Here is a 27,997-nt window from a genome sequence, read left to right as displayed (position 1 = left end):
ACCGAAGAAAAAAAGGATCAGTTTCTAAGTTTATAGACCCAAGACTCTTTAGCCAACACCAGACTCAAAAGTTCTCTCAGTTTAGTGTCTGTGCGTTATGCCTCTCCTCCACCCCACCACACAAACATTACTCAGCAACAGCCCTCCTCCCACTCACTCCAAACTTCCGGGTGGGTTCACAACCCCTTTTTGTTTTAGGTGAGGGGCTTCCCATTAACTTATACTGACAGCTACGTTACTTTAAAAGTGTATTCACACCCAGTCTCAAAGAGGTTTATGATGGCTGCAGTCACCAATACCTCTCAGAATAACATAACCTTAATTTCCTCATGGATTTTGAGGGCATATAGTTTGCAATAACATCGAATTGGAATTCAAGTAAGCTGATTTGTAAATTAAAATAACATTGACAGCCAAGCAGATACCTATTCACTCTGCTTTAAAACACCGTTCATATTCTCTGCCAATCTTTTTTTTTTTTAATTATGCCTGAATACCTTTATATTATTTCAGGCAATGAAAAGTATCCGTTATAATAGATAAAGATAGTGCCAGGTTTTAAATGAATTATTATTTCATCAGTAAAGTGAATTAAGATATGTCTTTTCTGTGACACAAAACAAAATTTATAAGGTCTGACCAAATGCTCCGGGAGTTACAATGGTTTCCAAAACACTTCCAAATGAATTACATGTGCATTATGCTGAATATAACACCCCTCCTGTACATTTAGAATATTGCTATATATTCAAAAGTCCTTATATCTAAACACAAATAAGAAAGCGCCAAAATATCTGCTCACCTGAACAGAGGTCTCTTCCCCGTTATTAATGTATAACTCTTCAGTCATTAGAATAGGATTCTTTATCTCGGAAGTCTGCTGACTAGTCAGAGTATTTGAATAGTTTGATTTGGGAAAGTTGAATTGGCTCTTTCTGGAGTCCGTGGTTAGAGTAACCTCATGTGAGTAGGAGTGAAGAAAAGCTCTGACTCCATCGAGCCCCACAAACTGCGAGACCGGAACTCCACTGAAAGTCACACTCGAGGAGTCAAACAGCTGCGAGTTTCTCCACCGGCGGAGCCTCAGGGCCAGTAACACTATGATAAAGATAAAGAACAAGCAGGAAACGGAAGCCACAGCGATCACCAAATACCAGGTGAGGCTGGACTGGGGATCTGCAGGCGCTGAGAGGCTGCTTAAATCGGAGAGGATTTCGGGGACGCTGTCAGCCACCAGCACTGTGACAATGACCGTGGCAGAGAGAGGGGGCTGCCCGTTGTCCTTCACTAAAACCACCAGACTTTGCTTGAGCGCATCTTTGTCTACAAAGTAGCGCGCTGTCCTGATCTCGCCGCTGTGGAGTTCTACAGAGAACAGCCCCGGCTCTGTAGCCTTCAGCAGCTGGTAGGAGAGCCAGGCGTTCTGCCCGGAGTCTGCATCCACCGCCACCACCTTAGTGACAAGGTAACCCGGCTCGGAGGAGCGAGGGGCCAACTCCACTCCCGTGGAGCCATCGGTGGGAAAGGAGGGGTGTAAGATGTGCGGGCTGTTGTCATTCTGATCCAGGATAAAGAGAGTGACGGAGACATTACTGCTGAGAGGTGAGGAACCCCCATCCTGAGCCTGCACTTGGAACCGAATCTCCCGGAACTGTTCGTAATCGAAGGAGCGCAGAGCGTAGAGAGCTCCAGTCTCGGAGTTAATGGAGATGTAGGAGGACAGCGGAGCTTCCTGTATCTGACCCTCGGTAACAGAGTAAGTGACTCTAGCGTTCTCCCCTTCGTCGGGGTCATTGGCCTTCAGGGAGAAAACGGAGGCTCCTCTCGGGTTATTCTCCGTGACGTAGGCGGTGTAGAATATTTTATCGAAGAAGGGGGCATTGTCGTTCGTGTCTAAAATCCGGAGTGGGATCGTGGTGGTTGTAGAAAGAGGAGGAGTCCCATTGTCCGTGGCGGTCACTGTGATGTTGTATGCTGCCACCTGTTCCCTGTCCAGGGCTCGGTCAGTCACCAGACTGTAATAATTATCGAAGGGTTTCTTCAGCTGGAAGGAGAGGTTGCCGGGTACGGAGCACGTGACCTCCCCGTTCTCTCCTGAGTCTGCATCTTGCACATTTAAAAGGGCGATCACAGTCCCGGGGGGAGAGTCCTCGGGGATCGAGCTGATGAAAGACCTGAGAGAGATTTCCGGAGCGTTGTCATTCACATCGCTAACAACGATTATAATTTTCGATTTGTCGAAAAGACCTCCCACGTCATGCGCTTGCACCTCAGTTTCATACAATGCAGCTTCCTCAAAGTCCAGTTTCCCCACGACTGTTATTTCACCCGTTTTCGGGTCCAAGTGGAACATTTGGGGAGCTTTGTCTGTGATTTTTTGGAAAGAGTATTTCACCTCTTTGTTGACTCCTTCATCCAGGTCAGTGGCTTTTACGGTAACAACTGTGGAACCTTTAGGCACATTTTCCCAAACGCTCACTTTGTAGACAGGCTGGCTAAAAACCGGGGCATTGTCATTAGAATCGAGAACAATAACGCGGATTTGCGCAGTGCCGGATCTGACTGGATCTCCCCCGTCTGTGGCTGTGAGGATTAGATTGTGAATGGCTTGTTCTTCCCGGTCTAGAGACTTTTCCAGCACCAGTTCAGCGTATTTTATTCCATCAGATCGCGTTTCTACATCCAGTAAGAAATGCCTGTTACTGCTGAGTTGGTAGCTCTGGATGGAATTTAGTCCCATATCTGGATCCTCTGCCTGACGCACAGAAAACCGTGATCCTGGCGCTGTTGTTTCACTGATTTTTAACTGAAATTCTTCTGACTGGAAGCTGGGAGCATTATCATTAATATCTGTGATTTCAACTTCGACCGGAAAAAGTTTCATTTTATCCTCCACTATAACTTCACAGTTTAACAAACACTTCTGCACTCGACCACATATCTGCTCTCTGTCTATTCTCTCCGTGATGTATAAATGGCCGCTCTTGAAATCTAAAGCAAAGTACTGAGTCTTACCTCCGGAAACAATACGGACTCCGCGGTCTGAGAGTTGCTGTACATCCAGCGCCAGATCCTTTGCGATATTTCCCACAAAAGACCCTCTCTCCATTACCTCCGGAATAAAATAGCGAATCTGCCCAGAAACTGCCTCCCAAACGGTAACCAGTATCATGCAGAACAGGGCTCGTCCTTTGCAGTCCCGGAGCCTTTGTGCATCTGCAGTTCCCATGTTAATGTGGAAATGCCGCCGATTCGTCAGGGAATGTCTGCCAAATGTTTCCGAAAATATCGGGTGTTAAACAATAAGCCTATTTCAGCCGGTATCGTCCATTAATGCTTAGTCCAGAGAAACCCGGTGAGCGAGAGTCTGATCTCTGTGCTCTGTGCTGTCTAACAGCGGTGCTGGGCTGACTGGATCTCTCTTCGCGTCTCTCTCCCTGATTGGTAAACAGCGGCGCTCAGAGTCTCAACCAATTACTGCAGAAGCTCTGCGCTGGAATTTGTAGATTTGTATTTATATTTGACACTTATTTTTTAAAATATGCTGCGTTCTTTTTATTAGGCAAATATGAGTCTGATATATGCACAGGAAATCCACAAAACTGTTGTCAGTGACGAATCTTTTATTCCTTAAAAGACTTACTGATAATATTTTTGTAATTTTAATCTGACTCCATATGAATTAGACATATCTCCATTTTCCCCTTGAGTTATTATGTATATATGTAGCTTTTAAATATAAGTGATTTTTTTAGACTTTCACTCACATACTGTGCAATTGTTATATATCAATATCTTCGTTTAATAACCTTAGATTTTATATATATCTCTGCAGCATTAAGTCAAATTTTGTTCACATTTCAGATATTTTGACTTGGTCAGATTCGTCATTTAATTCATAACATGAATTACCAAATCAATGGGTGAAATGAAATTTTAAGTGTTATCTATGGGTGGGCTTTGTCAAATGGGTACTATAAAACAATTCGTACTCTGTGTATTTCCCAGCCTGGTAGTTTTCAAGTTCAGTTTCCTAATATCTAGTCTAATTTTCCTTGATAATGCTACCACAAGAAGAACATATATGCCAATAATGCATGAAGTCAAAATATGAAACGAACACGTGTGTATATATATACACAGAGCAACATAGACATATACACAGATACATATCACATATGTGGTAGTAATATCCATTTGATAAATTACGGAGCCAAGAGATGAATAAGATCACGTTTCTTCAATTTGGCATGCATCTTTGACCACTTCAGCTGCACTTTGAGCACTACTGCGTGCCTTTGAGGACAACCTATGTTCTTATGTTCTAACTTCTAGGATTTCCAAACCGCGGAGTCCTTCAAAAATGCGACATTCTGAAATATAAGCATTCCAGGGAAATGTTTCCTTCTTCCCCTCAGTTGTGGAGTATGCTCCTCCCCAGCTGAAATATTTAAACTAACCCCAGAGCCATGATAGTCAATATTTAATCATGCTTCAGTGACAATTCTAAGGATCGATATATCGAGATTCTGGAGGGCTATTAGTATATCTACGCTATTGAAAAATCAGTGTTTAACATGTCCATTGGATTCAGTATTTGCTCCTAGCTCTGGAAAGTGCAAAGAGGGCCAACTCCAGAACATATCATGTGTATGCATTTTAAGGATTGTTGTGGCTCCTATGATCTGTGAATATTTGGATTCTCGGTAGCCAAGAAAACTTGGCTTGACAAGAGCAGATAAAAACAGAAAAATACTCTACAACATTTTAAAATCTGTGAACTATTTGTAAAATATTTCCACTATACAAATTGTGTGGCATATACAGAATACATTATGACATTTTGTGAGTTTTTTTTATCATCACGTTTCAGGTGCCCTGCATAATTACGGCATTGCTCTACCACTGATAGGAAATAAAATCACAAACAATTATGCCAATAACACCCTTATATGACACCATATCCCAATATCATGCTATAAAAGTCTCAAGAAAAATATGAAAAGTCGGTCAAAATATTTAAATATTTGTGATTATAACAGCCACCTAAGATCGTAAAGAAGAGGTGCTCAAAAAGCATATAGAAGAGCATTAAAGAAAATTTACATATTAAAATTAGATTACTTTAATATTTTTGTCTTCTTTGGAAGAAATACATCATATCTGAGATGCATAAATATTTCTACATAATGTACTTATTTCAGTTAGACCTTTTGTAATGAGAGAAACGAGGCTCTGATTTCGAAAGTAAGAATGGACGTGCAATTAAGGAAGTGGATAGGGAATTGGGAAGATAGAGTTTTATCTTAGATTCAAATGCAGAATTCCTCTGTTACATACAATCCTCTGTCCAAATGTTACATACCCTTGTGTCTCATTTCGTCATCTATAAACGGAGATAATATTTCTCTGCCATGCAGGAATTTTTGTTCTGAAAACAAATTCACTTATATATGTGATACCTCATCCACTATCGAGATAAAAGCGAGATACACCTAAGAACATTAAGGCAGTATTTCACAATGATTGCCTACGATGTAAAAATATCAGATTACGCATGAAGAAAGAAGCTCACCTCCCCAGTAGTCTCCGTCTCAGCCTGTAAACTGCTACATCCATTGCCAATAAATGGCATCCCAGAGCTGTCACTGCACAGAATATTCTCTGCCATTTGGGCATTGGGTTTCAGGAAGGTACATTTATTCCTCGTTAAATCTGAGGACAAACACAGCTGGTAGGTGTAAGGCAAAGTCCCATCTTCATAGCTTGGTGGGAACCTGCGGCCGGTATTTGAATAAGGGTCAGGACCAAAACACTGAAGTAATTTGGGATTTCCTGACCTTCGCAATTTCATCACAATGACGAGTGTAACCGTCAGGAGGAACAAAAATGAGATCAAAGCTAAAGCCAACACCAAGTAGAACTGTAAATCAGACTGAGGTGCCGAGTCACCCGATTGGTCGCTCATTTCCGGAAGAGCCTCTTGGAGGTTCTCAGCAAACACCAGGTTGAGAGTCACTGTGGCGGAGAGAGGCGGCTGCCCGTTATCCTTCACCAGGGTGACCAGCCTGTGCTTCACAGCATCTCTCTCCGCAAAGGCGTGGGTTGTCCGGATCTCCCCGCTGTGCAGCCCCATGCTGAAGAGCGTCGGTTCCGTGGCCTGGAGCAGATGGTAGGAGAGCCAGGCATTGTGTCCTGAGTCAGCATCCACCGCCACCACCTTAGTCACCAGATAACCTGCCTCGGCCGAGCGAGGGACCATCTCGAACAAGGCGGAGCCATCGGCTCCCAGGGAAGGGTACAGGATGCGAGGGGCGTTATCATTCCGATCCAGAATAAACACCCTGACGGTGACATTGCTGCTGAGAGGCCGGGACCCGCCGTCTTGGGCCTTCACTTGCACTTCAAACTCCCGGAATTGCTCATAGTCGAAGGAGCGCTGCGCATAGATAGCTCCGGTCTGGGAGTTAATGGAGATGTAGGAGGAGAGAGGCAGCTCCTGGAGATTGCTGCTCAGGATGGAGTAAGTGATTCGGGCGTTCCGGTCCAGATCCCGGTCTGAGGCTTTTACACTGAAAATAGAGCCCCCCGAGGGATTGTTCTCTGGCACATAGGCGGTGTAGGAAGGTTTCTCAAAGACAGGGGCGTTGTCATTGATATCCGAAATCTGCAACAGGATGGTTTTCTGGGTGGAGAGAGGGGGAGAGCCTTTATCTGTGGCTGTGATTGTGATATTGTACTCCGGGGTACTCTCCCTGTCCAGGGTGCTGTATGTGAGGAGCTTGTAGTAACTGTTTGACGAAACCGCTAGTTTAAAAGGCAATTTGTGTTGAATGTGACACGTGACTTCTCCGTTTTCTCCCGTATCTTGGTCACGAACTTTGATCAAAGCTATCACTGTGCCGGATACTGAGTCTTCAGCTACCGGGCTGGACACAGATGTAAACGTCACTTCCGGGGTATTGTCGTTTTCGTCAAGTATTGTTATTTGAACTTTTGAGTGAGCGGACTGGCCACCCCCGTCCCTGGCTTCTACGCCCAACGTGTATTTATGTGTGTCTTCAAAATCTAGAATCCGTGTATTTGTAATTCTTCCTTTCTCAGGATCTAAATAAAATAATGAACGCGCATTATCTGGTATGTTGCTGAATGAGTATGTGATTTGGGCATGTACCCCTTCATCCTGATCCGTGGCTTTCACCTGAAGCACCAAGGAGCCCCGTGGTAGGTTTTCCCTCAGGCTGACTCTGTAGATCTCCTCGGTAAATACGGGGGGATTGTCATTGGCGTCAGTGACATTAACCCTAATCTGAGCAGTCCCGGATCTGACTGGATCTCCCCCATCCACGGCCGACAGGATCAAGTGATGAGAGTTTTGCTTTTCGCGATCCAGAGATTTTTCCAGCACTAATTCTGGGTACTTATTTCCATCCGGGCTCTCCTTCACAACCAGGGTAAAATGCGGGTTCTTGCTGAGTTGGTAATTCTGCACTGAGTTGACCCCAAAGTCTGGATCTTGCGCAGATTCTAGTGGAAACCGCGCACCAGGCAATGCTGATTCAATAACGTCTAAGTCAATGGTGTTTGTCTTGAACCGCGGGGCGTTATCATTAATGTCCTGGATTGCTACATTCACATGGAAAACATTCAAAGGATTTTCCACCACCGTTTCGAGTGTCAGGACACAAAGGGGTGTCTCCCCGCATATCGCCTCCCGGTCTATCCTGCCATTCACATACAGGTTGCCATTTTCCCCATTCACACTGAAGTATTGCTTTTCCGAACTGACACTGAGCTTCCGCTGCTGCAGTTCTCTGGTATTTAATCCCAAATCCTTGGCGAGATTCCCCACAAGGGAACCTTTGGCCATTTCCTCAGTTAGGGAATAACGAAAGTGCTCCGAGACCGCTCGGCAGAACAAAGACAGTAAGAAGGGAAACAACAGTACCTGCCGTGTGACTGCCCGGCTCGGCTCTCGGCGCCTGATTTCCATCCCGGTCTGTGCCAGATTTACTCTCTCCTTTCCTTGTTTGTTTTGGTTACATCAGATGTTTACAAATCCCATCAGGGCAAAGGAATCCGCGGCAGAGGGATAAACGTTCCCGTATTGTGTGTTCTAACGTCCGTTCCCTTTTCTCAGCCGGCCTGCGAAGGTCTCTCTGCTGTTTCCTCTGCGATCCGCGCTGTGTGACGGAGCAATCACACTGCAGGAGGCTCGGATGGATCTCCGGCTCCAGCCCTGGCTCCGCATTGGCCAACAGCGGCACTCCGAGTCTCAACGGGAGAACTGCAATAGCAGCGATCTTATTAAGGCGCCGGTGCAGCTCTACTCACACAATCATGCCTGTTTTGTGTTTTTTTCTTCTAATTTGCATGGAAATGCAAAACATGTAGTAAAGTAAAAGCATTGCCGTGAAATATAAACAATAGTGTTTCTTAACATAAGTATAAATGTAAAATCTAAATGCTTTTTGAATATATGTGTGTATGTGTGTTTGTGTCTATTCACTGATAGTGTAAAACTTAAAATTCTTGAAATTTTTAGCCTTTGTTTACATATATATATGCGTGTATGTGTGGGTGTACGTCTTGGTGTCTGTGTGTGTAATGAATATGTACAAGAACAACAATTTCCATGTAATAACCACATCCTCTGCAAACACTACTATGGGTAAGATTCAGCTAAGCACAGTTCTAAAGTGTTTGACAGAAAGCAATGGTTTTTAAACCGAATGATTGCGGGATCAAAATATAAATCTAAACTCCCGAGCGAAACTATTTTCGTGGTTAGCTCTTATTGTCACTTTTAGGTTATCTTTCCTTCGAAAGTAATCTGCCCACTCAGAGTACACAGGTTGTTTCTAAAAAGTACTAAGAACATTTCTCTTGAGTTGAGCTATAGTGAAAAATCAGGCGCTTTTCTCTCGTAGAACCGCGTTAAAGAACACTTTAATAGTTTTCCAAACATTCCAAAAACTAAACATGAATGGAAAAGTGAACTGAGTCCTAGTGAGCCAATGTATTCAAAAAGTGATGCAAAGACAAAGGAGACCGTCAAATAATGTAAGTATAATCACGTGCCCACTATACAAACATATTTGAGTTAGCCTTTCTTTGATTGCTTTAAACAATGTGTTATGGAAACATATATTACTATTTTAATAAAAAATGCAATAAATGTTAGAATCTTCTCTTTTATTGGACCAACTTCTGTTGGCGAGAGAGACAAGCTTTCGAGCTTACATGGAGCTTTTCTTCTTACCTGAATGCTTGTCTTTCTCACCAACCGAAGGTGGTCCAATAAAAGACAATACCTAACCCATCTTGTCTATCTAATATCCAGGAACCAACTCGGCTACAACACCGCATACAGAATATTTTTGGTAATACTAACTACATGCTATAAAAACATATTATTGTAATGTGTCATCAATTTCTCTCAAATTCTCAAGGCTCAATATAAGAACATTATTATTGCAGGAAATTTAAAAGACTGTCGAAATAGTCTCTTCTTAATCAAATATTTACATAACTTTAGCTTCATGATTATGCATTTCTACCCTGCATTATTTGCAATTCGGAAAGTCAGATGAAATCATATTTGGAGTTAAATACACTGGTTTATAAAAATAAGTTAATATTGAGAACTGTGCTGTCACTGGAACATTTTGCCCTTCAGTAACATTCTTATTCTCTCCGATCTATGTTTCTATGTTTTTAAAAACATAGGAAAATGTCCTTACTTTGTAATATCTGAAGTAAGGTAACTTATATAGTATCACAGATTAAAAGCAGATTCAAGTTTTGAAAAAAACACCGTTTCATGAGAACTGCAAAAGGGAAGTAGGAAATTTGTTTTCCTAAATGGGTTCACAATGTAAATATTATTACATAAAATATATTTATATGTACGTATCCGTCCAATACTCTGAGGACAACATTGACTCCAAACTCAATTCCGAATAGCATGCCAGAGTCTGGTTCAGGTGATCAAAGCTTTAAAAGAAAAACATCTAGTATAACCGAGAATCGATCTCTCTCCCCGACCCACAACATTCTCTCTAATACAGGCCCCCAAACGCTTGATGCACTCAGTAATTCTCTAACGATTAACAGCTACCTATATTTACAAATATAAATCACAAGATTAAGCAGATATTAGTTGACCTGAATGGACGTCTAATCCATGTTATTGTCTAACTTCTCAGTAATTAGAATATGATTCTTTATCTCACAAGAGTGCTGACTAGTCAGAGTATTTGCATAGTTTGGGGAAAGTTGAACTGGCTCTTTCTGGAGTCCGTGGTTAGAGAAACCTCATGTGAGTAGGAGTGAAGAAAAGCTCTGACTCCATCGATCCCCACAAACTGCGAGACGGGAACGCCACTGAAAGTCACACTCGAGGAGTCAAACAGCTGCGAGTTTCTCCACCGGCGGAGCCTCAAGGCCAGTAACACTATGATAAAGATAAAGAACAAGCAGGAAACGGAAGCCACAGCGATCACCAAATACAAGGTGAGGCTGGACTGGGGGTCTGCAGGAGCTGAGAGGCTGCTTAAATCGGAGAGGATTTCGGGGATGCTGTCAGCCACCACCACCGTGACAGTGGTCGTGGCAGAGAGGGGGGGCTGCCCGTTGTCCTTCACTAAAACCACCAGACTTTGCTTGAGGGCATCTCTGTCTACAAAGTAGCGCGCCGTCCTGATCTCTCCGCTGTGGAGTCCCACAGAGAAGAGCCCCGGCTCTGTAGCCTTCAGCAGCAGTAGGAGAGCCAGGCGTTCTGCCTGGAGTCTGCATCCACCGCCACCACCTTAGTGACCAGGTAACCCGGCTCGGAGGAGCGAGGGGCCAGCTCCACTCCCGTGGAGCCATCGGTGGGAAAGGAGGGGTGTAAGATGTGCGGAGTGTTGTCATTCTGATCCAGTATAAAGAGAGTGACGGAGACATTACTGCTGAGAGGTGGGGAACCCCCATCCTGAGCCTGCACTTGGAACCGAATCTCCCGGAACTGTTCGTAATCGAAGGAGCGCAGAGCGTAGAGAGCCCCAGTCTCGGAGTTAATGGAGATGGAGGAGGAGAGCGGAGCTCCCTGGATCTGAGTTCCAGTAATGGAGTTAAAAGCCAGAGAGTCCTGTGGCACCTTTAAGACTAACAGATGTATTGGAGCATAAGCTTTCGTGGGTGAATGCCCACTTCGTCAGATGCATGTAATGGAAATTTCCAGGGGCAGGTATAAATATGCTGGCAAGAATCAGTCTGGAGATAACGAGGTTAGTTCAATCAGGGAGGTTGAGGTCCTCTGCTAGCAGTTGAAGTGTGAACATCAAGGGAGGAGAAATTGCTTCTGTAGTTGCTAGCCATTCACAGTCTTTGTTTAATCCTGATCTAATGGTGTCAAATTTGCAAATGAACTGAAGCTCAGCAGTTTCTCTTTGGAGTCTGGTCCTGAAGTTTTTTTGCTGTAAGATGGCTACCTTTACATCTGCTATTGTGTGGCCAGGGAGGTTGAAGTGTTCTCCTACAGATTTTTGTATATTGCCATTCCTGATATCTGACTTGTGTCCATTTATCCTTTTATGTGGTGACTTTCCAGTTCGGCCAATGTACATAGCAGAGGGGCATTCCTGGCACATGATGGCATATATAACACTGGTGGACGTGCAGGTGAATGAACCAGAGATGTTGTAGCTGATCTGGTTAGGTCCTGTGATGGTGTTGTTGGTGTAGATATGTGGGCAGAGTTGGCATTGAGGTTTGTTGCATGGATTGGTTCCTGAGTTAGAGTTGTTATGGTGTGGTGTGTGGTTGCTGGTGAGAATATGCTTAAGGTTGGCAGGTTGTCTGTGGGTGAGGACTGGCCTGCCTCCCAAGGTCTGTGAAAGAGAGGGATCATTGTCCAGGATGGGTTGTAGATCACTGATGGTGCGTTGGAGAGGTTTAAGCTGAGGACTGTAGGTCCTCAGTGGAGTTCTGTTGGTTTCATCATAAAGGTTGGGGTGCGGGAGGGAGTGCAGGGTGTGGGAGGGGTGTGAGAGGGGGTGCGGTGTGCAGGAAGGGGCTCAGGGCAAGGGATTGGGGCAGAGGAGGGGGGAGGGGTGTATGAGGGGGCTCAGGGAAGGGGGTTGGGGTGCAGGAGGGGTGCAGAGTGCAGGAGGGGGCTCAGGGCAGGGGTTGAGGTGTAGGAGGGATGTTGAGTGCAGGAAGGGGCTCAAGGCAGGGGGTTGGGATGCAGGAGGTGTGCGGGGTATGACAGGGGGCTCAGGGCTGAGAGTTGGAGTGCATGGGGGTGCAGGGTGCCGCAGGGGGCTCAGGGCAGGGAGTTGAGATGCATGGGGGTGCAGGGTGCAGCAGGGGGCTCAGGGCAGGGGGTTGGGGTGCGAGGTGCAGGCAGGGGGCTTAGGGCAGGGAGTTGGGGTGCAGGAGGGGTGCAGGGTGCAGGCAGGGGGCTCAGGGCAGGGGAGTGGAGTGCAGGAGGGGTGCAGGGTGTGGCAGAGCCAGATCTGGCCCGCAGGCATTAGGCTGTCTCTCGGCACACCCGGCACACCCCATGCGCTCTCAGGGAGAAAACAGAGGCTCCTCTCGGGTTATTCTCCATGATGTAGGCAGTGTAGGAAGTTTTATCAAAGAAAGGGGTGTTGTCGCGCGTGTCTAAAATCCGGAGTGGGATCGTGGTGGCTGTAGAAAGAGGAGGAGTCCCATTGTCCGTGGCGGTCACTGTGATGTTGTATGCTGCCACCTGCTCTCTGTCACCAGACTGTAATAATTATCCAACGAATTCCTCAGCTGGAAGGGGAGGTTGCTGGGTGTGGAGCATGTGACAACCCCGTTCTCTCCGGAATCTAGATCTTGCACAGTCAGGGGGGAGAGTCCTCAGGGATCGAGTCGACAAGAGATGAGAGGATTGGTAATCCTGGTCACAATTTTGGATCTGTCGAAAAGGACTCCCCCATCATGGGCTTGCACCTCGATTTCATATAATGCAGCTTCTTCAACATCCATGTTCCCCACGACTGTTAATTCTCCCGTCCTTGAATCCAAGTGGAATGTCCATGCAGCTTTATTAGTTATCTTTCTGATTTGAGTATTAGAACATAAGAACATAAGAATGTCCTTACTGGATCAGACTAAGGGCCAGGTACCCAGAGGGAATGAACAGAACAGGTAATCATCAAGTGATCTACCCTCTGTCGCTCATTCCCAGCTTCTGGCAAACAGAGGCTAGGGACACCATTCCTGACCATCCTGGCTAATAGCCATTGATGGACCTATCCTCCATGAACTTATCTAGTTCTTTTTTAAACCCTATTATGGTCTTGGCCTTCACATCATCTGGCAAGGAGTTCCACAGGTTGACTGTCTTTTGTGTGAAGAAATACTTCCTTTTATTTGTTTTAAACCTGCTGCCTATTAATTTCATTTGGTGACCGCCTAGTTCTTGTGTTATGAGAAGCAGTAAACAACACTTCCTTATCTACTTTCTCTACACCAGACATGATTTTATAGACCTCAATTATATCTCCCCTTAACCATCTCTTTTCCAAGCTGAAAAGTCCCAGTTTTATTAATCTCTCCGCATACAGAAGCTGTTCCATACCCCAAATCATTTTAGTTGCCCTTTTCTGAACCTTTTCCAATTCCAATATATCTTTTTTGAGATGGGGTGACCACATCTGCACATAGTATTCATGATATCGGCGTACCATGGATGTATATAGAGTCAGCATGATATTTTCTGTCCTATAATCTATCCATTTCTTAATTATTCCCAGCATTCTGTTCACTTTTTTAATTGTCGCTGCACATTGAGTGGATGTTTTCAGAGGACTATCCACAATGACTCCAAGATCTCTTTCTTGAGTGGTAACAGCTAATTTATACCCCATCATTTTATATGTATAGTTGGGATTATGCTTTCCAATGTGCATTACTTTGCATTTATCAACATTAAACTTCATCTGCCATTTTGTTGCCCACTCACCCAGTTTTGAGAGATCCTTTCATAGCTCTTCACAGTCTGCTTTGGACTTAACTATCTTGAGTAGTTTTGTATCATCTGCAAATGTTGCCACCTCACTGTTTACTCCTTTTTCCAGATCATTTATGAACATGTTGAATAGGACTGGTCCTAGAACAGACCCCTGGGGGAACACTACTATTTACCTCTCTCCATTCTGAAAACTGACCATTTATACCTACCCTTTGTTTCCTATCTTTCAACCAGTTACCAATCCATGAGAGCACCTTCCCTCTTATCCCGTGGCAGCTTACTTTGCATAAGAAGCTTTGGTGAGGGACCTTGTCAAAGGCTTTCTGAAAATCTAAGTACACTATATCCACTGGATCCCCTTGGTCCACATGCTTGTTGACCCCACTCAAAGAATTCCAGTAGATTGGTGAGGCATGATTTCCCTTTAATAAAACGGTGTTGACTCTTCCTCAACAAATTATGTTCATCTATATGTCTCACAATATTGTTCTTTATTATAGTTTCAACCAGTTTGTCCGGTACTGAAGTCAGACTTACAGGCCTGTAATTGCCAGGATCACCTCTGGAGCTCTTGTTAGAAATTGGCTCACATTAGCTATCCTCCAGTCATCTGGTAAAGAAGCTGATTTAAATTATAGGTTACAGACTACAATTAGTAGTTCTGCAATTTCACATTTGAGTTCCTTCAGAATTCTTGGGTGATTACCACCTGGTCCTGGTGACTTATTGCTGTTTAATTTACCAATTTGTTCCAAAACCTCCTCTAATGATACCTCAATCTGGGACAGTTCCTCAGATCTAAAAAGAATGGCTCAGGTTTGGGAATCTCCCTCATATCCTCAGCTGTGAAGACCAATGCAAAGAATTCATTTAGTTTCTCCGCAATGGCCTTATGGTCCTTGAGTGCTCCTTTAGCACCTTGATCGTCCAGTGGCCCCATTGGTTGTTTAGCAGCCTTCCTGCTTCTAATGTACTTAAAAAAAAATTGCTATTACTTTTTGAGTCTTTGGCTAACTGTTCCTCAAATTCTTTTTTGGCCTTCCTAATTGTATTTTTACGCTTCATTTGCCAGTGTTTATGCTCCTTTCTATTTTCCTCACTAGGATTTAACTTCCACTTTTTAATGGATGCCTTTTTGCCTCTCACTGCTTCTTTTACTTTGTTGTTTAAGCAACATGGTGGCTCTTTTTTGGTTCTCTTACTATGCTTTTTAATTTGGGGTATACATTTAAGTTGAACCTCTATTATGGTGTCTTTAAAAAGTTTCCACACAGCTTGCAGAGATTTCTCTTTTGGCACTGTACTCTTTAATTTCTGTTTAACTAACCTCCTCATTTTTGTGTAGCTCCCCTTTCTGAAATTAAATGCCACAGTGTTGGGTCACTGTGGTGTTTTTCCTACCACACAGATATTAAATTTAATTATATTATGGTCACTATTACGAAACGATCCAGCTATATTCACCTCTTGGACCAGATCCTGTGCTCAACTTAGGACTAAATCAAGAATTGCCTCTCCTCTGGTGAGTTCCAGGACCAGCTGCTCCAAGAAGCAATCATTTAAGGTGACAAGAAACTTTATCTCTGCATCCCAACCGGAGGTGACATGACATTTTACCTCTTGGGGTATTCCTTCACCCGGATCAGTCGCTTTCACTGTCACCATCCTGGACCCCATAGGCATATTTTCTAAAACATTAACTTTGTAGACAGGCTGACTAAAAACTGGTGCATTGTCATTAGCATCGTTAACAATAACACGGATTTGCGCAGTGCCGGACCTGACTGGATCTCCCCCGTCAGTGGCTGTGAGGATTAGATCATGGATCTAGCTTGTTCTTTGCGGTCCAGAGACTTTTCCAGCATCAGTTCTGGAATATTTAATTTCATCTGATCCAGTTTGCACATCCAGAGAGAAATGCCTATTACTGCTGAGGTGGTAGCTCTGGAGAGAATTTATCCCTAAATCTGGGTCTTGCGCCTCCTGAAGGGGAAACCACGATCCCGGTGCTGTTGTCTCACTGATTTTTACTTCCAATTCTTCTGTCTGGAAGAATTGTCTTTAATCTCTGTGATTTCCACTTCAACTCTATAAAGCTTCATTTTTTCTTCAACAATAATCTCAGAATCTTGTACATCTAATAGGGCAATCACAGTCCCAGGTGGACAGTCCTCAGGGACTGAATTGAAGAGAGACCTGATAATAATTTCAAGAGCGTTGTCATTCACATAATTGACCACAATGACAACTTTTGATCTGTCAAAATGGCCTCCCTTGTCATACGCTTGCACCTCAATTTCATATAACGCAGATTCCTCAAAGTTCAGGTTCCCCACAAATGTTATTCTACCCTTTTTTGAGTCCAAGTGGAATATTTTGGAAGCTTTCTCTGTTATTTTACTGAATTAGTATTTTATCTGTTGACTCCTTCATCCAGATTGGTGACTTTTACTGTAACCACCCTGGAACCTTTCTGCAAATTTTCCAAAATGTTCACTTTCTAGACAGGCTCATTAAAAACCGGCACATTGTCATTTGCATCAAGAACTATAATTCTAATTTGCGCAGTGCCAGACCTGATTGGATCCCCCCATGTCTAGCTGTGAGGACTAGATCATGAACAGCTTTTTCTTCTCTGTCCAAAGATTTTTCCAGCACCAATTCAGCATATTTTACTCCATTTGATCCATTTTCCACACCGAGAGAAAAGTGCCTATTACTGCTGAGCTGGTAGCTCTGGAGAGTATTAGTTCCAAAATCTGTGTCCTGTGCTTCTGGAAAAAGAAATTGCGACCCTGGAGCTGTTGTTTCACTATTTTTTATCTCAATTTCTTCTGCTTGGAAGCTGGGAGCATTGTCATTTATATCTGTGATTTCAATTTCAACTCTATAAAGCTTCATTTTATCCTCCACTATAACCTCACTGTTTAATAGACACTCCCTCCAGCCCGTCACAGATCTGCTCTCTGTCTATCCTTTCCGTGGTGAGTAAACGGCCTCTCAAAATTCAAAGCAAAATACCGAGTCCTACCTTTGGAAACAAAGCGGATGCCGGGTCTGAGAGCTGCTTTACATCCAGTCCCAGATCCTTTGCCACATTCCCCATGAAAGATCTTTTCTCCATTTACACCAGAATCAAATAGCAAATCTGCCCAGACACTGCCTTCAAAATGGTAACCAATATAAAGCAGAACAGAGCTCGCCCTTTGCAGTGCCAGAGCCTTGTGTATCTGCCATTCCTGTGGAGATGTGGAGAAGCATCTGATTCTCTGTCAGGGAAAAGGTCTCCATTTAGGTTTTATCTTTGGGTAAATGTTTCCAAAACTGTCAATAATTAAACCAAATCCAATTTCAGCTAATGTTGTTCTTTGCTGTTGTCCAGACCCGCTGTGTGTGTGAATCTGTTCACTCTGTGTTCTGTGCTAAGTATCTGCGGGCTGGGCTGGCTCGATCTCTCATTGCATTTCTCCCCTTGTACGTGAACAGTGCCCCTCAGAGCCTCAACCAATAAATGCAGTATCTCCATGCTGGAAATTTTAAAGCGGTATTTATATTTGAGATTTAATATTGTAAATAAGCCACCTGCTGTTTCTTTGGTAAATATACCTGATGCCGAGGGAAGGAACAAAATGTTGGATGCTGGGGGATCTCACTTTATTCCTTTGAAAGAGTTACTGATAATGGTTGGTGTAGTTTAAATATGGTTGTGTATGAATTAAACATACTCAGATTTTTCTAGACATATCAGATATATGTCTTTTAATCTAACAGTCCATCTGTTTGAATGTCATTCGTGTGGTCACTTGTCATATTCTAATATCCTCTTTTAGTGACTTTATTCCTAACATATACATATATCACATGGAGTAATATTTTGTTCACATCTGAGATATTTTGACTTGGTCAAATCTGCCATTTAAGTTACAGTATTCATTACCAGCTCAGTGGATGAAATAGGAATACAGAAAACATGAGTGCTCACAATGGATGAGCTCTGTAAAATGGGTGACATAAAATAATCTGTACTCCATACATTTTCAATTCTTGTAATTTTAACATTCAGTTAACAATTGAGAATAGAATGAGAGGCTTCATTGAAAATTATACCAGAAAAGGGCAATAATGCATAAATGCAAAATATGAACAGACAAACATGTGTATTTATATACAGATGCCCAACACACACATCTACAGATATATACCACATATCTGGTAGTAATACCAGTTTGACAAACTGCCTACCCATATAATGAATAAAATCACATGATTATTTGGTTTATTCTGCACCTTTGGTCACTGAGACTCACAGACTTCAAGACCAGAAGGCAACAATTGTGATCATCCAGTCTGACCGCCTGCACATTGCAGGCCACAGAACCTCACCCACCCACGGCCTGTGATAGACCCATAATTTCTCACTGAGTTACTGAAGTCCTTAAATTCCTCATGATTTAAAGATTTCAAATAGCAAAGAATCTACCATTTACTCTAGTTTAAACCAGTAAGTGACCCGTGCCCTATGATGCAGAAGTAGGCAACCTTCCCCCCCCCCCATCTCTGCCAATTTGACCCCTGGAAAAATTCCTTCCCAACCTCAAATACGGTGAACAGTAGGATCCTGAGCATGTTGGCAAAACCCACCAGCCATACACCTGAGAAAATATTGTCTGTAGTAACTCAGAGCCCTCCCAATCTAGTGTCCCATCTCCAGCCATTGGGGATATTTGCTACTAGCAGTTGCAGATAGGCCACTTCCCATTGTAGGCTATCTCATCATACCTTCCTTTCCCTAAAATTATCAAGCTCAGTCTTGAAGCCAGTTAGGGTGTTTGCTCCCATTATTCCCCTTGGAAGGCTATTTTAGAACCTCACGCCTCTGATGGTTAGAAATCTTTATCTAATTTCAAGACTAAACGTGTTGAGGGCCAGTTCATATCCATCTGTTCTTGTGTCAATATTGGTGCTTAACTTAAATAACTCCTTTCCCTCCCTGGTATTGATCCTTCTGATGCATTTATAGAGAGCAATCATATCTCCCATCAGTCTTCTTTTGGTTAGGCTAAACAAGCTAAACTCCCAGAATCTCCTGTCAGTATAGATTTCCACTCCTCTAATAATCCTAGTGGCCCTTTTCTGCACCTGTTCCTGTTTGAATTAATCTTTCTTAAACATGGGAGACGAGAACTGCATACAGTATTCCAGATGAGGTCTCACCAGCGCCTTGTATAATGGTAATAACACTTCTCTATGTCTACTGAAAATACCTTGCCTGATGAATCATAGGATTGCATTAGCTTTTTCATGGCTGCATCACTTTGGAGGCTCATAGTCATTCTGTGATTGACCACTAATAACCTCCCTCCAGCCTGACAGTTCTCCTTTCAGTATGGCCTGTTGTCGTCTCCCTTTTAACCAGTTCCTTATCCACCTTTCAATTCTCATATTAATCTCCTTCTTCTCCAATGTAACTAATAATTTCCCATGTGGAACTGTATCAAATGCCTTACTGAAATCCAGGTAGATCTACTGTATTTCCTTTGTCTAAAAAATCAGTTATCTTCTCCAAGAAGGAGATCAGGTTGGTCCGACATGGTTTACCTTTTTCAGAAAACTATGTTGTATTTCATCCGCGTTACCGTTTACCTCTTTGTCATTACCTACTTTCTCTTTCAAAATTTGTGCCAAGACCTTGAATATAATTTAGGTCAAACTCAAAGGCCTGTAGTTTCCTGGATCACTTTCTCGCCTTTCTTATAAATAGGTATATATTAGCAATTTTCTAATCATAGGTCATGACCCCCAAGTTTACAGATTCATTCAGTTGCACTCTGTCCATCAGCTTGCAGACAGAAGGCAAGAGTCAATGCTCCGGCTGTTGGAGCATCAAACTGATATGCTCCAGCATATGGTTGATCTGCAGGAAAGGGCAGCAGGAGCAGAGACTGCCACTACAGCCCCTGTGTAACCAACAGCCCTCCTCCCCAAGTTCCATAGCCTCCTCACCAAGACGCCCAAGAACACAGTGTGGGGACCTCCGGCCACCCAGTCACTCCACCCCAGATGATTGCCCGAGCATCAGAAGGCTGGCCTTCAATAAGAGTTAAAGTTTTAAAATGCAGTGTGTCCTTTTCCTTCCCTCCTCCCCCACCCATCCCGGGCTACCTTGGCAATTATCCCCCTAGTTGTGTGATGACTTAATAAAGAATGCATGAATGTGAAGTAACAATGACTTTATTGCCTCTGCAAGCGGTGCTCGAAGGGGGAGTGGTTTTTGGTTTCCAGGGAAGTAGAGTGAACCGGGTGAGGGGGTGGGGCAGAGGGTTCATCAAGGAGAAACAAACAGAAGTTTCATACCATAGCCTGGCCAGTCACAAAACTCATTTTCAAAGCTTTCCTGATGCGCACCGCGCCCTGCTGTGCTCTTCTAACCGCCCTGGTGTCTGGCCGTGTGTAATCAGCGGCCAGGCGATTTGCCTCAACCTCCCACCCCGCCATAAATGTCTCCCCCTTACTCTCACAGATATTGTGGAGCGCACAGCAAGCAGCAATAACAATGGGGATATTCTTTTTGCTGAGGTCTGAGCGAGTCAGTAAGCTGCACCAGCGCACTTTTAAACGTCCAAATGCACATTCCACCACCATTCGGCACTTGCTCAGCCTGTAGTTGAACAGGTCCTGACTATTGTCCAGGCTGCCTGTGTACGGCTTCATGAGCCATGGCATTAAGGGGTAGGCTGGATCCCTAAGGATAACTATAGGCATTTCAACATCCCCAACGGTTATTTTCTGGTCCGGGAAGAAAGTCTCTTCCTCCAGCTTTCGAAACAGACCAGAGTACCTGAAGACGCGAGCATCATGTACCTTTCCTGGCCATCCCATGTTGATATTGGTGAAACGTCCCTTGTGATCCACCAGGGCTTGCAGCAGCATTGAAAAGTACCCCTTGCGGTTTATGTACTCGGTGGCTTGGTGCTCCGATGCCAAAATAGGGATATGGGTTCCGTCTATCGCCCCACCACAGTTTGGGAATCCCATTGCAGCAAAGCCATCCACTATGGCCTGCACGTTTCCCAGAGTCACTACCCTTGATATCACCAGGTCTTTGATTGCCCTGGCAACTTGGATCACAGCAGCCCCCACAGTAGATTTGCCCACTCCAAATTGATTCCCGACTGACCAGTAGCTGTCTGGCGTTGCAAGCTTCCACAGGGCTATCGCCACTCGCTTCTCAACTGTGAGGGCTGCTCTCATCCTGGTATTCTGGCACTTCAGGGCAGGGGAAAGCAAGTCACAAAGTTCCATGAACGTGCCCTTACGCATGCGAAAGTTTCGCAGCCACTGGGAATCGTCCCACACCTGCAGCACGATGTGGTCCCACCAGTCTGTGCTTCTTTCCCTGGCCCAGAATCGGCGTTCCACGGCATGAACCTTCCCCAGTAACACCATGATTTGCACATTGCTGGGGCCTGTACTTTGTGAGAGGTCTATGTCCATATCAATTTCCTCATCACTCTTGTCGCCGCGCTGCAATCGCTTCCTCGGCTGGTCCTGGTTTTGCTTTGGCATGTCCTGGCTCTGCATATACTCCAGGACAATACGCGTGGTGTTCATAGTGCTCATAATTGCCGCGGTGATCTGAGCGGGCTCCATGATCCCAGTGCTATGGCGTCTGGTCTGAAAAAAGGCGCGAAACTAGTATCTGATGGATGGAGGGAGGGAGAGGCGAGTGACGACATGGCGTATAGGTACAGGGAATTAAAATCAACAAAGGTGGCTGTGCATCAGGGAGAAACACAAACAACTGTCACACAGAATGGCCCCCCCAAAGATTGAACTCAAAACCCTGGGTTTAGCAGGCCGTTGATTTCACGGAGGGAGGGGGAAGCAAATGAATACAGAACAAATCTATTTTTTACATCTTAAGCTGGCAGACGACGGTGCAGCATGACTGATAGCCCTCGGCATCTTCTGGGTGCTTGGCATAAAATAGCATACTATGACTGATAGTCATCATCGTTGAGACTGCCCAGGTGCCCATGACTGACAGCCACTGCAGTACAATGACGACGGATACCAGTCATAATATACCATCTTCTACCAAAAGGCAAGGGGCTGCTTTTGTGTGCAATGCAGCCCCACGTCTGCCAGCACCCAGATCACCGATGAAGGCTACCAGTCATACTGCACCATCTACTGCCAAAAGGCAATTAGCTGCTGCTGTGTAGCAATGCAGTACCACGTCTGCCGGCACCCAGAGGACATATGGTGACAGTGAGCTGAGCTGAGCGGGCTTCATGCTTGGCGTGGTATGTTGTCTGCACAGGTAACCCAGGTAAAAAGGCGCGAATCGATTGTCTGCCGTTGCTCTGACGGAGGGGGAGGTGACTGACGACATGTACCCAGAACCCCCTGCAACACTGTTTTGCATCATTCAGGCATGGGGATCTCAACCCAGAATTCCAATGGGCGGCGGAGACTGCGGGAACTGTGGGATAGCTACCCATAGTGCAACGCTCCGGAAGTCGACGCTAGCCTCGGTATTGTGGACGCGGTCCGCCGACTTCATGCACTTAGAGCATTTTATGTGGGGACACACACAATCGGCTGTATACAACTGATTTCTATAAAACCGGCTTCTATAAATTCGACCTAATTTCGTAGTGTAGACATACCCTAAGGCTCGCCACCTGGGGATCCTGAAGGGCTGTAAGTAGATACATGTTACGGAAAAGGAGAGACTTTCACATTCCCATTGGGAATCAAAGCTTGCTCTTAACTCTGAAAGTGGCACAAAGAAATTTCCCCAAAATATGACATTTGTATGTATATGAAGGCGTTTGGAGGATATTTCTAAATATTTGTATAACTCCTTGTGAACACTGAATATTGGCTCAGGGTAGCTAAGAGAAATCTGGTGTTACAACTGCAAATAAAGAAAAATTGCCCTATAATATTTTTATAATCTCACCAATATTTGGAAAAGTGTTTTTCCCCTTTAAATAGTATGGCATATCCAAAATAACTAATAGTGTTATGTAAAGATTTTATCATCACTTACTTAGCATGATACATCAAGGCTCTGCCACTGTTGAGTAATAAAATCCTAAAAACATATGCCATTAAAACATCTATATCACACCACTACCCAACACAATGCTATAATAGAAAGACATTACCCAAAGAACAAGAGTATCTTTCTATACTTGCAGCTATAGCAACTACCCAAGATCTTACAGAATCATAGAATTGTAGGACTTGAAGGGACTTCTAGAGGTCATCTAGTGCAATCCCTTGCACTCATGGCTGGACTAAGTATTATCTAGACCATCCCTGGCAGCTGTTTGTGTAACCTGGTCTTAAAAATCTCCAACGGTGGAGATTCCATAACCCCGCTAGGCAATTTTTTAACCACACTGACAATTAGGAAGTTTTTCCTAATGTCCAATGTAACCTGCCTTTGCTGCAATTTAAGACCATTGCTTCTTGTCCTAGCCTCAGAAGTTAAGGAGAACAATTTTTCTCCCTACTCTTTGTAACAAACTTTTATGTACTTGAAAACTTTTATGTCCCCTTTCAGTCTTCTCTTCTCCAGACTAAACAAACCCACTTTTTTCAATCTTCCCTCATAGATCATGTTTTCTAGACCCAGGGGTTGGCAACGTTTGGCACACGGCTCACCAGGGTAAGCACCTTGGCGGGCCGGACCAGTTTTATTTACCTGCTGACGTGGCAGGTTTGGCCGATCGCGGCCCCCACTGGCCGCGGTTCGCTGTCCCGGGCCAATGGGGGTGGTGAGGAGCGGCGGCCAGCACATCGCTCGCCCGCGCTGCTTCTCGCCGCCCCCATTGGCCCGGGACGGCGAACCGTGGCCAGTGGGGGCCGCGATCGGCCGAACCTGCCACGTCAGCAGGTAAATAAAACTGGCCCGGCCCGCCAGGGTGCTTACCCTGGCGAGCCACGTGCCAAACGTTGCCAACCCCTGTCTAGACCTTTAATAACTTTTGTTGCTCTTCTCTGGACTTTCTCCATTTGTTCACATCTTTCCTGAAATATGGCACCCAGAAATATACCAGTTGAAGCTAATCCATGCCGAGTAGAGTGGAAGGATTACTTCTCATGTCTTGCTTACAACACTCCTGCTAATACATCTGTGATGCATGGCGAGAAAGGGTTAAACATCCTGCAAAATAAATAACTGTCAAAAGACATGTGGGGAGATAATGTTTGTGTTTTTGTGTATTTTGTGTATGAATCGGGTTGACTATGTAATCAACCGTCCCTATCCATTCTGTATTCTGATAATTCAGAGGTCAAAAGAACATCCTATCATTTAAATGAATTGTAAACATGGGATATCTCGGTATTCATCTCTCTTTGAAATGTACTGTGAATGGTGGAGAAACAAGCAAATGGCCTTATGTTAATTCATATAGCTACGTACTGGTGATGGACCTCCTTCAAAGTCATTCTAATTACCTTTTGTTCCCTGAGGAACTCCAATTTGTCAAAAGACATAAACTTGTATAAAATATCCTTGGGTCCTGATTCTGTCATCTCAGGGCTTGGCTACACTGGCAATTCACAGCGCTGCACTTGCTGCACTCAGGGGTGTGAAAAAACACACCCCCTGAGCGCAGCGAGTGCAGTGCTGTAAAGCGCCAGTGTAATCAGCGCCTGCAGCGCTGCACGCTTGCTCGCAGCGCTGCAAGCTATTCCCCTCGGAGAGGTGGAGTACTTGCAGCTACACTCATGCTTCACACTCATGCTTCACAGCGCTGCCGCGGTAGCGCTGCCACAGCAGCGCTGTGAATCCGCGAGTGTAGCCAAGGCCTCAGATCTGCTTAGGCTTCATCAGGGGAAGTTTGAATCGCAAGACTGAGGTCCCAGTTATTCTGGTGTACCCTGAATATGAGATTTTGACATTGGACTATAACCTATGAACTATTTCTGAAAGAACTCTTTGCAACTACAAAGCTCACCATCTCTGCTATGAATATGAACCTCAATTAATTGAACTCATGTCTGTATGTATATTGATCTTTTAACCATAATCTCTCTCTCTCTTTTTTTTAATACATTTTAATTTAGTTAATAAGAATTGGCTGCAGTGTGTATTTGGGTAAGATTTGAAACAGTCATTAACCTGGGAGATAATGTGTCCGATTCTTTGGGATTGGAAGAACCTTTTCTTTTATATGATAAAATAAGATTTACAGAAATTTTCATCATATTTGACGTGAGTACCTGGATGGAGGCCTGAGGCTGAATCACTTTAAGGGAACTGTGTTGTTTGGACTTCTGAGTAACAGTAAGGTAATAAAGAAGCTGTTTTATATTGGTTTGGTGAATCTAAGTATTGGAATATCCACCAGCTTTATGGGGATTGTCTGCCCCATTCTTTACAGTTCACCCTAATTGAATGACCATAGTTGGCTCCCCACTAGGACCCTGGTCACAACATCCCAGAATGATGTTCACTTTTTTTTGCCACAGCGTTACACTTTTGACTCATATTTAGCTTAAGATCCACTATGACCCCTAGATCCCTTTCTGCAGTCCCCTTTCTAGACAGTCATTTCCCATTTTGTATGTGTGCAACTGATTGTTCCTTCCTAAGTGGAGTACTTTGCATTTGTCCTTATTAAATGTCATCCTATTTACTTCAGATTATTTCTCCGGTTTGTCCAGATCATTTTGAATTTTAATCCTATCCTCCAAAGCACTTGCAACCCCTCCCAGCTTGGTAGCATCCACAAACTTTATAAGTATACTCTCTATGCCATTATCTAAATAATTGATGAAGATATTGAACAGAACCAGATCCAGAACTGATCCTTGTGGGAACCCATTTGATACGCCCTTCCAGGTTGACTGTGAATGACTGATAACTTCTCTCTAGGAATGGTTTTCCAACCAGTTATGCATCTACATTATAGTAGCTCCATCTAGGTTGTATTTACCTGGTTTGTTTATGAGAAGGTTATGCGACACAGTATCAAAAGCCTTACTAAAGTTAAGATATACCACATGTACCACTTCCCCACTACTCACAAGGCTTGTTACACTGTCAAAGAAAGATATTAGATTGGTTTGACACAGTTTGTTCTTGACAAATCCATCCTGACTGTTACTTAGCACCTTATTATCTTCTAAATGTTTGCAAATTGATCGCTTAATTATTTGCTCCATTATCTTTCCAGGTACTGAAGTTAAGCTGACTGGTCTGTAATTCCCCAGAATGTCCTTATTTCTCTTTTTTAGATTGGCACTATATTTGCCCTTTTCCAGTCCTCTGGAATCTCTCCCATCTTCCATGACTTTTCAAAGATAATTGCTAATGGATCAGATATCTCTTCAGTCATCTCCTTGAGTATTCTAGGACAGTGTCTCTCAACCTTTCCAGACTACTGTACCTCTTTCAGGAGTCTGATTTGTCTTGCGTCACACCCCAGACACACCCCAAGTTTCATCTCACTTAAAAACTTACAAAATCAGACATAAAAATACAAGTATCACAGCACACTATCACTGAAAAAATGCTTACTTTCTATTTTTACCATATAATTATAAAATAAATAAATTGGAATATAAATATTGTACTTACATTTCAGTGTATAGTATACAGAGCAGAATAAACAAATAATTGTCTATGAAATTTTAGTTTGTACTGACTTTACTAGTGCTTTTTATGTAGCCTGTTGTAAAACTAGGCAAATGTTGATGTACCCCCGGAAGACCTCTGAGTACCCCTCATTGAGGACCACTGTTCTCAGGCCCTGGTGATTTGAAAACATCTAACTTGTCTAAATAATTTTTAATTTGTTCTTTTCCTATTTTAGCCTCTGATTCTTCCTCATTTTTACTGGCATTCACTATATTAAATGTCCAGTCACTACTAACCTTTTTGGAGAAAACTGAAACAAAAATGTAATTTAGCACTTCTGCCATTTCCACATGTTCTGTTATTGTCCTCCCCCCATTGAGTAATGGGCTTATCTTGTCCTTGGTCTTCCTCTTGCTTCTAATGTATTTGTAGAATGTTCTCTTGTTATTCTTTATGTCTTTGGCTAATTTAATCTTATTTTGTGCCTTGGCCTTTCTAATTTTATCCCTACATACTTGTGTTATTTGTTTATATTCACCCTTTATAATTTGACCCAGTTTCCACTTTTTGTAGGACTCTTTTTTTTTTTTTTTTTTTTTTTTTTGAGTTTCAGACTTTTGAAGATCTCCTGCTTAAGCTAGGGTGATCTCTTGCCATACTTCCTATTTTTCCTACACAGTGGGATAGTTTGCTCTTGTGCCCTTAATAATAATGTCTCTTTGAAAAACTGCCAACTCTCTTGAACTCTCTTCCCCCTTAGACTTGCTTCCCAAGGGATCTTACCTACCAACTCCCTAATTTTGCTACAATGTGCTTTCTTGAAATCCATTATCTTTTTTTTGCTGTTTTTCCTCCTACCATTCCTTAGAATCATGAACACTACCATTTCATGATCACTTTCACCTAAGCTGCCTTCCACTTTCAAATTCTCAACCAGTTCCTCCCTATTTGTCAAAATCAAATCTAGAATACCTTCTCTCCTAGAAGCTTTGTACACCCTCTGGAATAAAAAAAAGTTTCCAATAGGTTCCGAACATGTAGGACAATCTGTGCCCTGGAACGTTAAACGAGGCTCAGTTATTCAAAAGAAGCATTTTGAAAAGTATTTCAAAAATACATGTTTCAGTTAGACAGCTTTCATATTTTTCTCTACTATCAGAAAAAAAGCAGATCTTAAAGAAGATACTTAATGTTTCTGGAAAATGCATTTATTCCAAGGAAAGCTTTTGAAATTGGAGGAAAGACGCTATTCCCTTGAAAGTAAGAACTGTCTTTCAGTTAAAGCAATGGAAAGGGATTTAGGAGGTATGACTTTTATCCTCGGCTTACTTAATACTTCATTCCTGACTTGCCACCGCTCAGTTACTCCCATTATACCTCACATACTCGTGTAAAATGGAAATAAC

General features: G+C 43.5%; 1 protein-coding gene and 1 pseudogene across 1 annotated transcript in view; both read right to left on the bottom strand.

Annotated features, from left to right (window-relative positions):
• Nucleotides 1-27,997, bottom strand: part of LOC128841919 (protocadherin gamma-B5-like) — a 226,322-nt gene that overhangs the window by 138,300 nt on the left and 60,025 nt on the right. The gene's annotated exons all lie outside the window — the stretch shown is intronic.
• Nucleotides 10,159-17,111, bottom strand: LOC128841810 (protocadherin gamma-A12-like; annotated as a pseudogene).

Source organism: Malaclemys terrapin, chromosome 8, assembly GCF_027887155.1.
Source record: "Malaclemys terrapin pileata isolate rMalTer1 chromosome 8, rMalTer1.hap1, whole genome shotgun sequence".
Lineage (NCBI taxonomy): Eukaryota > Metazoa > Chordata > Testudines > Emydidae > Malaclemys > Malaclemys terrapin.
Note: the sequence above shows the minus strand (reverse complement) of the source record. Positions and strands in the feature narration are given on the sequence as shown.